This window comes from Erythrolamprus reginae, chromosome 5 (genome assembly GCF_031021105.1).
Source record: "Erythrolamprus reginae isolate rEryReg1 chromosome 5, rEryReg1.hap1, whole genome shotgun sequence".
Lineage (NCBI taxonomy): Eukaryota > Metazoa > Chordata > Lepidosauria > Squamata > Dipsadidae > Erythrolamprus > Erythrolamprus reginae.
In genome coordinates this window covers 53,792,470-53,800,947 of record NC_091954.1, presented here as the reverse complement: position 1 = coordinate 53,800,947, position 8,478 = coordinate 53,792,470, and positions in this window count along the sequence as shown.

Sequence of the window (8,478 nt, the reverse complement as noted above, 5' to 3'; positions counted from 1 at the left end):
CTCCCTCCCTCCCTCCCTCCCTCCCTCCCTCCCTTCCTTCCTAGAGAATTTATGCAAAAGATTCATTTTAATATTTTTATTTTTTTTCTCAATCCTATTAAAACACTCTGCTCAAAAAAATAGAGGGAACACACTCAAATAACACGTTCTAGATCTGAATGAATGAAATATTCTCATTGAATACTTTGTTCTGTACAGAGTTGAATGTGCACAACAGCATGTGAAATTGATTGTCCATCAGTGTTGCTTCCTAAGTGGACAGTTTGATTTCACAGGAGTTTGATTTACTTGGAGTTATATTGGGTTGTTTACGTGTTCCCTTTATTTTTTTGAGCAGTGTATAAAATAATAACAACCCTCTTTCTCCTCCATTGACTCTGTTTTTTTATTATCCAAAATTCTTTCCCATTTTGATATTTTAAAAGGATGTGTGCGTGTGTGTGAGAGAATGTATGGCTGTGTGTAAATGGGTGTGCGTGTGTATATACACACACGCACCCTCCCGTATAACACAAACTCTCTTTTCTGAAACCCCAAAGAAGGGTAAAAAAAAAAGAAAGAGAAAGAAAGAAAGAAAGGAGACAGAAGGGGGGAATTAAGCGCCCTATGTAGCGTAACAGCAATAAAATCTTCAGAGAATGCTATTAGCTTTGGGGAGGAAAAAAAACCTCTAAAAGCTTTATTACAAACCAAGCTTTGAAAATAGGGGGGATTAGGGGTCTGAAAGAGTCCCACAATGGCTAGAAGAAAAGGTTTCATGCTAATGAGGTTAATGCCCTTTGTATCTGAGGACTCCACAACTTCATTACTCGCTATCTCAGGCTCCACCGAGCGGCTCAGAACACTCCAGCTTCCCCCTTCCCTGCCTAAAGAAGGATTTGATAGCAGCTCTGTTCAAACTAGATAATTATATCTTTTCAAGTCGGAATTAAGATAAAGAAAGTGAAGCAAAAGGCGGCTTGCCTTGATCCGCTGCAAACAATTTGGGCGCGCTCGCTCTGCTCCGCTCCCTCCCTCTCCCTCTCTTTCTGTCTCTCGCGCTCTTCTTCTTTTCCTTCTCCTCCCTTCCCTCCCGCCCCCCAAAAAAGCAGGACGCTCGGAATTATTAAGTCCTCATTTGCTTTATTAATTCAACTCTTTTAAAGCGGGCCCGGATTACGCAGGCGGCTGCTGCTGCTGGTACTGCAGGAGTTTTGCGCCCCTAGCAGAAGTCTCCTTCCCGGCCGGGACGGGACCCCCTCGGGAGGCTGAAAGGCGCGGAGGGCCAGGTTGGGAGCAGCAGGTAGAGGAGAAGGCCGAGGCGTTGGCGAGGGGCTCCCGTACCCAAAACTCTGTGCTCTTGCGCTTGCTGGAAGAACTCGGAATGGGGCGTAGGGGAAGGGCTTCAGCGAGGCGGCCACTCTTCCCTCCGGAGGTCCTCCCCGACTTCCAGAAAGCAAAAAGCCCCCCCCCGGGCTCCCCCCCCCCGTTTTCGGTCTTCCGCTTGCGCTCCCTGCGCGCCAAGGCCGCCTTCCGCCCGCAAAGGGCCGGCCGAGAGACCGGGAGGCTTTGGTGGTTCCTAGCGGGCGTCCAAGCTTGTGCGGGTCTCTCCCAGGGCCGCCTTCGTTCCACCCTTATTCGTCGCTCTTTTCTTTCTTTCTTTCTTTCTTTCTTTCTTTCTTTCTTTCTTTCTTTCTTTCTTTTTCTTTCTTTCTCTTCTTTCTCTCTTTTACCTTTCTTTCCCTCTTTCTCTCCTTCCTTCCTTTCTCTTTCTCTCTCCTTTCTTTTTCTTTCTCTCCTTTCATTCTCTCTCTCATTACTCTTTCTGTCTTTCTCTTATTTCCTTCCTTCCTTCCTTGCTAGCTTGCTTGCTTCCTTCCTTCCCCCCCTTCCTTCCTTCTCTCTCCCTCTCCGTCGCTCCCAGAAAGTGCACTGATGTGCCTTTCGTCCCCTGTCCAATTGTCTTTCCTTTCTCTCACTTATCATATATATTTTCTTTCTTTCATATATCCTCTCCTCTAAGTTCACTTTACCCTTATATATATTACTACATGTCTATTTTTCTTCCTATGTATTTGTGTATTGGACAAATGAATAAATAAATAAATAAAAATAAAAAAGGAGGCGGCCTTCAAGCAGCTGTTATATTAGAGTGCTCTCGCTCTCTCTGAGAGGCCGTAGAATAAGAGCTTCTGGGTGCGCCCGTTCGCAACCGCCCCCCCCCCTCCGGAAGTGTATGAAACCTATCAATTTAGAGGGACCTGCGCCCCCCCTGCTTGGGAAAGGCCGAAATATAAACCCCTTAACGAAAGGGGAGAACCCCGCTCCTCCCCTTTGGGTGGCTGGACGGATGGGCTTCTCAGCGCCTTCTTCCCGCCTGGCGAGCGATGCAGGGAGAGTGCAGATGTGCAGGGCCGAAGGTTGCTGAGTCGGGCCTATTTTTGGGGAAGCCTGTCCCGAGCCCGTTCCGTTCTTTCCCCAAGGGAGGGGGCGAAACGCCTGCTCGGGATGCCCAGGGTTACAGGGTGCTCCTCAGTGGGAAGCCCAGTTCGCTCAGCTTCGGCTCTTCGCACCGACTCTAGAGGTGCATGTAGAGGCGCATGTAGTTTGGAGCAACCTCGCTGTCGTTCGTCGAGGAAGGCCAGTAGACCTCCGCGCTCTCTCTCGCTCTCTCTCCCTCTCCCCTCTCCCTCTCCCTCTCTACCACCTCTTTCTCTTTGTGTGTGTGTGTGTGTGTGTGCGTGTGTGTGTAAAAGACTGTACATTATGAACGTGTTGTACGGAGTCGGCATAGTGGTAGTGGTGCCCCAAAGCCCAGCCTTCAGTTTTTAATGGGACTTCCTTGTAAGAAAAATACGCGAGAAAGGGACTTTTTTAGTACCGGGGAAACCCTTGAAGAACTCCAACGGTTGGGAGGTTAGCATCTTCATAGGGCGATCGTAGCTAACAAAACCGTCCAGTGGCCGGAGCGGAAAACTGATGGAAGGAAGTAAAGTTTTTCTCTATCTGCCCCCCCTCCCGCCCCGCGTCTCTCTCTATCCGTGACTGTCTGCTTCCCCCGCGTACGCAGAGCATAGCCAACCATTTACCCACTGCCCCGGTTGTCTTAGAACACTTCCGTTGCTTCGATCTGGTTCCCGGAGTCCTACCTCGGTCCCGAAGCCTCTCAGACCCCCTACCAGATCGCCAAAGCTTCCCAGTCCAGCATTCGCGTTTGTCAAAGCTCAGTCCCCACTCGGCTCCAATGACCTTTCTTCGGAGCCTTGAGGGCAGAGAATTGGCCAGGCCTCTTTGTCAGTTTCCCCTCCCTCCCTTCTTTCTTTCTTTCTTTCTTTCCTTCTTATTTTCTCTCTCTCTCTTTCTCTCTCTCTCACACACACACTCTCTCTCTTTCTCTCTCTTGCTTTCTCTCTCTCTCTTGCTTTCTCTCTCTCTCTTGCTTTCTCTCTCTCTCTTGCTTTCTGTCTCTCTCTCTTGTTTTCTCTGTCTCTCTCTCTTTCTTTCTCTCTTTTTCTCTCTCTTGCTCTCTCTCTTGCTTTCTCTCTCTCTCTCTGACTCTTGTTTTCTCTCTCTCTCGCTTTCTCTCTCTCCCTCTTTCTTTCTTTCTTTCTTTTCTTCTCTCTCTCTCTTTCTCTTTTTCTCTCTCTCTCTCTCTCTCTCCTTACTTCCGCGTCAACGGGCCCAAAGCAGTCAGGACCACTAACTGGCTGCCCTCCTTATCCTTAATAAATGAAGCAGGGAATATAAACTTTGCTTGAGAAACGCGGTGGGAACTTCAATAGAAACATTGAGAGGTCGTTTTCGGAGCCGAACTCCTCCTTAAACACTGTGTGTGTGTGTGTGCGCGCGCGCGCCTATGTATTTCTTTACAGCCATACCATTCTCAGCCTACTAGGAATTTCGCCCGTGTAAGTACCGAGGGCGGGGTATGAAATATGGACAAAGATTAGTGGCTGAGAATGAGCCCCATTTGAATTAGGCTGCAGCGTAACTCAGGAGAAAGGTCTCGAAACTCAGCGAAAGGGATTTCCCTAGAAATAAAACCTCAGGGCCTGGGGGCTTTCTTCAACAAAACGTTCACAGATCCTCCTGTGTGCGAGGCCTGTCTCCTCGATGGTCCTTAGCAGAGGGGACTAATAGAGCTCGTAATCTATTAATGTGAAGGGAGGCCAATTAAGGCTTTGATAGCTCGACCTGGCGCACAGTACTATGTCAAACTATTACCCTCATCACCATTGTCTTCCAACCCTTTCCAAAAGTTATGCCTTTGATTATGGCAAGAGCTGGTGTTTGGTCGCGTTTTGGGTCTGGATTTTCTCCCATTAGGGTGTAAACAAGAGTTTCCCAGACTTATAACCCCACGGAGCAACTTGAAGGGCCCAGTGGCATCACCTTTCTCGGGCATTGGTCCGTCCCTTCTCCGCTTGGCGAAAAGCTGCGCTGCCGAAAGGACTTGGAGCGAGCAGGGCGCACTTAAGTCGCCTGGTCCGACCCCGAACTTCTGCTTTTCTTTCGTGGCGGAGATAACCACGTTTCAATGGGTTGGCTTCTCCAAATAGCCCCGCTGCGTCTTCGGGCGACGCCGTTTAGAGCAGTGTTTCCCAACCTTGGCAACTTGAAGATACCTGGACTTCAACTCCCAGAATTCCCCAGCCAGCGAATGCTGGCTGGGGAATTCTGGGAGTTGAAGTCCAGATATCTTCAAGTTGCCAAGGTTGGGAAACACTGGTTTAGAGGATTTAGAGACCGCGAATGGTAACCTTGAGCCTGGTCGGGCTTGTTTGATGGGACATTCACAGCCATGCAGAGGGGTGGTGGAAGAGAGAAGCAGAGACTTGGCTTTGGGTTATTTTAGGCTTTAGTGATGGCGTATGTTTGAGAGGAGATAGTTAGACCTCCTCTCTTTCCCCCTTTATTTTATTTATTTATTTATTTATTAGATATGTATGCCGCCCCTTTCCGCAGACTCGGAGCGGCTCACAAGAAAAACAACAATGTGACAAATCCAATATATTAAAAGACATCTAAAAACCCATTATGTAAACCATGCAACACAATCACACCATACATAAACAATATAAACCCAGGGGTATTTTAATTTCCCCATGCCTGACGACATAGGCGGGTCTTCAATAGCTTACGAAAGGCAAAGAGGGTGGGGCAGTTCTGATCTGGGGGGGGGGGAGTTGATTCCAAAGGGCCGGGGCCTCCACAGAGAAGGGTCTTCCTCTGGGGCCCGCCAGACGACATTGTTTAGTCCAGTGTTCTCTCTCTCTCTCTCTCTCATCTGTCTCCCTCTCTCTTTGTCTCCCTTTATCTCTCTCCCTCTCTCTCTCCACCTCTCTCTCCCTTTCTCTCCCCACCTCTCCCTTCCTTTCACTCTTTCTGTCTCTCCCTCCCTCTCCCCCTCTCCCTCCCTCTCTCTTTCTGTCTCCCTCTCTCCCCCTCCCTCTTCCTCTCTCCCCCCTCCCTCTCTTCCCCCCTCAGAGGATTGAAAACTCCAGGAAGTCTAGTCCCATGGGATCAAATGGAATTCTCTCCCTCCAGACAATCGAGTTGGTGCTGGAGTGGACCGGTGACTCCTTTCCTTCTTGGCTTTGATGTGAATGGATAGCCCAGAGGGTGGCAAGCACCAATTCCGCCCGAACATCTTCAGCCTCTTTCAGATCAGTGAACTGGAGTCTCTGAGCAAGTCTTTTCCAAGCTTAAATAAAAGCCAAGAGCCGCAGATTCAGAGGTTTAGGTCATCTGGACTTGAAACTTGGGGAACTTTTAGCCCAAGTAACTTGAAAGGCTTCCATATTAGGAGAGGCCACTATAAATCTACTCAGAATTTTGCTTTGTGTATTCTCTTCTGCCAATTTCAATTTGGAGGATGGGGGCTTTTTGGGAGGGAGGAAGTTGGGGGAGAAAAGGGAAACAAGGCCAGCTTACAGGTAAACAATGTTCCAGAAATTAGCATGGATCTTTAGGGAAAACTGGATCCATGCTTCCCGTAAACCCAAGCGCATAAGAAGGTTGTCCCAGCAGGAATAAAATGCTCCCAAGTCTTGACATCAGGCTGATAATATTATTAGACATCTTAAGGACTTCCCCTTTGTGGTGGAAACAACAGCGGGACCTTGTAGATGTCCACCCAAAAGGAGAAGACCAAATTAGGGGAATTCTACTTAAGTCACTCAGCTTTAAAAACTGTCTTGGGTGAGGATTGTCGGCATTCTCAGAGAATACAGGCCAAAAGCAGTTTTCTTCAGATTTCTTTTGAATTTCTTTTGGGGAGGGGGAAGAATTCACGAAGAGGGGAAGGCTTTGTTCTCTCGCATCAGGTTAATCTGTTTATTAAATTGATCCATTTTCTGAATTCGACATTTGATGACGGATAGGTTCGTACATCTTTCAACTCCCTAAAAAGAAGTCTGCCTAAATTGGCCGTAGGTCGAAAATTAATTAATAACTATTATTATTGTTATTGTTATTGCTGTTGTTTATTTATTTATTCGGTTTTTTTTAATGCTGCCCTTCTCCTTAGACTCAGGGAGGCTTACAACATGTTACCAATAGCACTTTTTAACAGAGCCAGCATATTGCCCTCACCATCGGGGCCTCAAATAATAATAATAATAATAATAATAATAATAATAATAATAATAATAATAATAATAATAAATCATTTTATTGCTGTAAGCTGCCCTGAGTTTGTTAGGAGACGAGAGGCCTATACATTTGAAAAATGAAATAAAATGAAATGAAATGAATGAATGAATGAATGAATGAATGACATAAATAAATAAATAAATAATAGGAGTCCTCGGAGAGGGGCGGCATACAAATGCAATAAATAATACTGTACTGATCTTAATCTGACCTGCCTAAGCAAGTTGTGTGAATATAGCCGCTGGGTTTTTAAAACAAACAAAAGAAAAAGTTTGCGAGAGCAGGAGGGATCTTCCCTCCTTTAAAGAAGCGGTTGGGATCAGTTAAGAGGAAAAAGGGATCCGAAGAGATGGGCCCAGCCAGGGCTTGGCAATTCAAAACGAGGCCGTTCTGAACCTTACCTGGGGTCCTGCCCGCTGCCTTGGAAAACTCTACCCTTTCTTGGGGAGGGAAGTGTGTCGAAAGGCTGTCATTTGACGCCTCTTGCCGGAATTTAATCCGCTGACAGGTGCCTAGTTGACCCAGGAGCTCACAAAAGCCTTTTTCTTTTTCTCCGAGGCTCTTTGGACGTCCAGCGCAGCGGATCTACCGCAGATGCGCAGCTGAACACGTGGGGGAGGGGGGGGGAAGGCATCCCTTGGATAAGACATCTTACCCCACCCCATCAAATTAAGAAAAAACAGCCTAGATTGGCTTCTTCCCACCACTAAATCCATTTTTGCCATGCCTCAGGCTCTCGACCACAGGGCCCAAAGAGTCCAAACGTTATACATAAGGGCGATGAGACTTGGCGTCCCATCCGGTGGTGAGAACCGAACCGCTCTCCCAAAGCGAAGTTCCCACAAAGCGCGAGTCCCGCTCCCCGGATCGATCCCTCGTCGTTGTGGGACTGGGACATTGGGTCAGTTTTGTGCCTGGTGCAAGCAGCTCCCTGCTACAAGGCAGGCGAGAGACTCCCACCTCACCCGCACCTGGTTCACTCAGGCATGGGACAAGCGTTTCCTCTCTCCCCACCCGGCTTTAAATATTGTTTTCAAAATATCGGATGCTCCCTAATTTCCCGCGCTTCGTGAACATTAGGCGACCAGCTTCATTCGTGTCTCTAAACAGCTGGACCCCAGTGGCCGGGCAAAGATTGGCCTAGCAGTCGCAATGGGTGGGGTTTTAAAATTTTCTCCTACTTCCACCTTTCCCCAAGCCGGCAAATGGCCAGGATTCAGGGTTCGGACTTCTCCTAAAATGTCTTTGGTCTAGTAGTTACCGTGGGATCAGCACCCCGTAATCCTCCTCCTCCTTCCCTCCTTCTCCTTTCTCTTCCTCCTCCTTCCTCTTCCTCCTCCCTCTTCCTCCTCCTCCCTCCCTCTTCCTCCTCCTTCCTATCTCCTTCTCCTCCCTCTCCCTCCTCCCTCTCCTCTCCCTTCCTTCCTCTTCCTCCTCCTTCTTACCTCCTCCCCTTCCTCCTCCTCCCTCCCCCTCCTCCCTCCCCTCCTCCTCCCTCCCCCTCCTCCCTCCCCCTCCTCCCTCCCCCCTCCTCCCTCCCCCTCCCTCCCCCCTCCCTCCCTCCCCCTCCCTCCCCCTCCCCCTCCCTCCCTCCCCCTCCCTCCCCTCCCTCCCCCCTCCCTCCCCCTCCCTCCCCTCCTCCTCCTTCCTCCTCCTTCCTCTTCCTTCCTTCCTTCTCCCTTTTCCTTCCTCTTTCTCCTCCTTCCTCCTTCCTCTTCCTCCTCCTTCCTCCCTCCCTCCTTCCTCTTCCTTCCTTCCTTCCTCCTCCTTCCTCCTCCTCCTTCCTCTTCCTCCCCCCTCCTCCCTCCTCCCTCCTTCCGCTTCCTCCTCCTCCCTCTTCCTCCC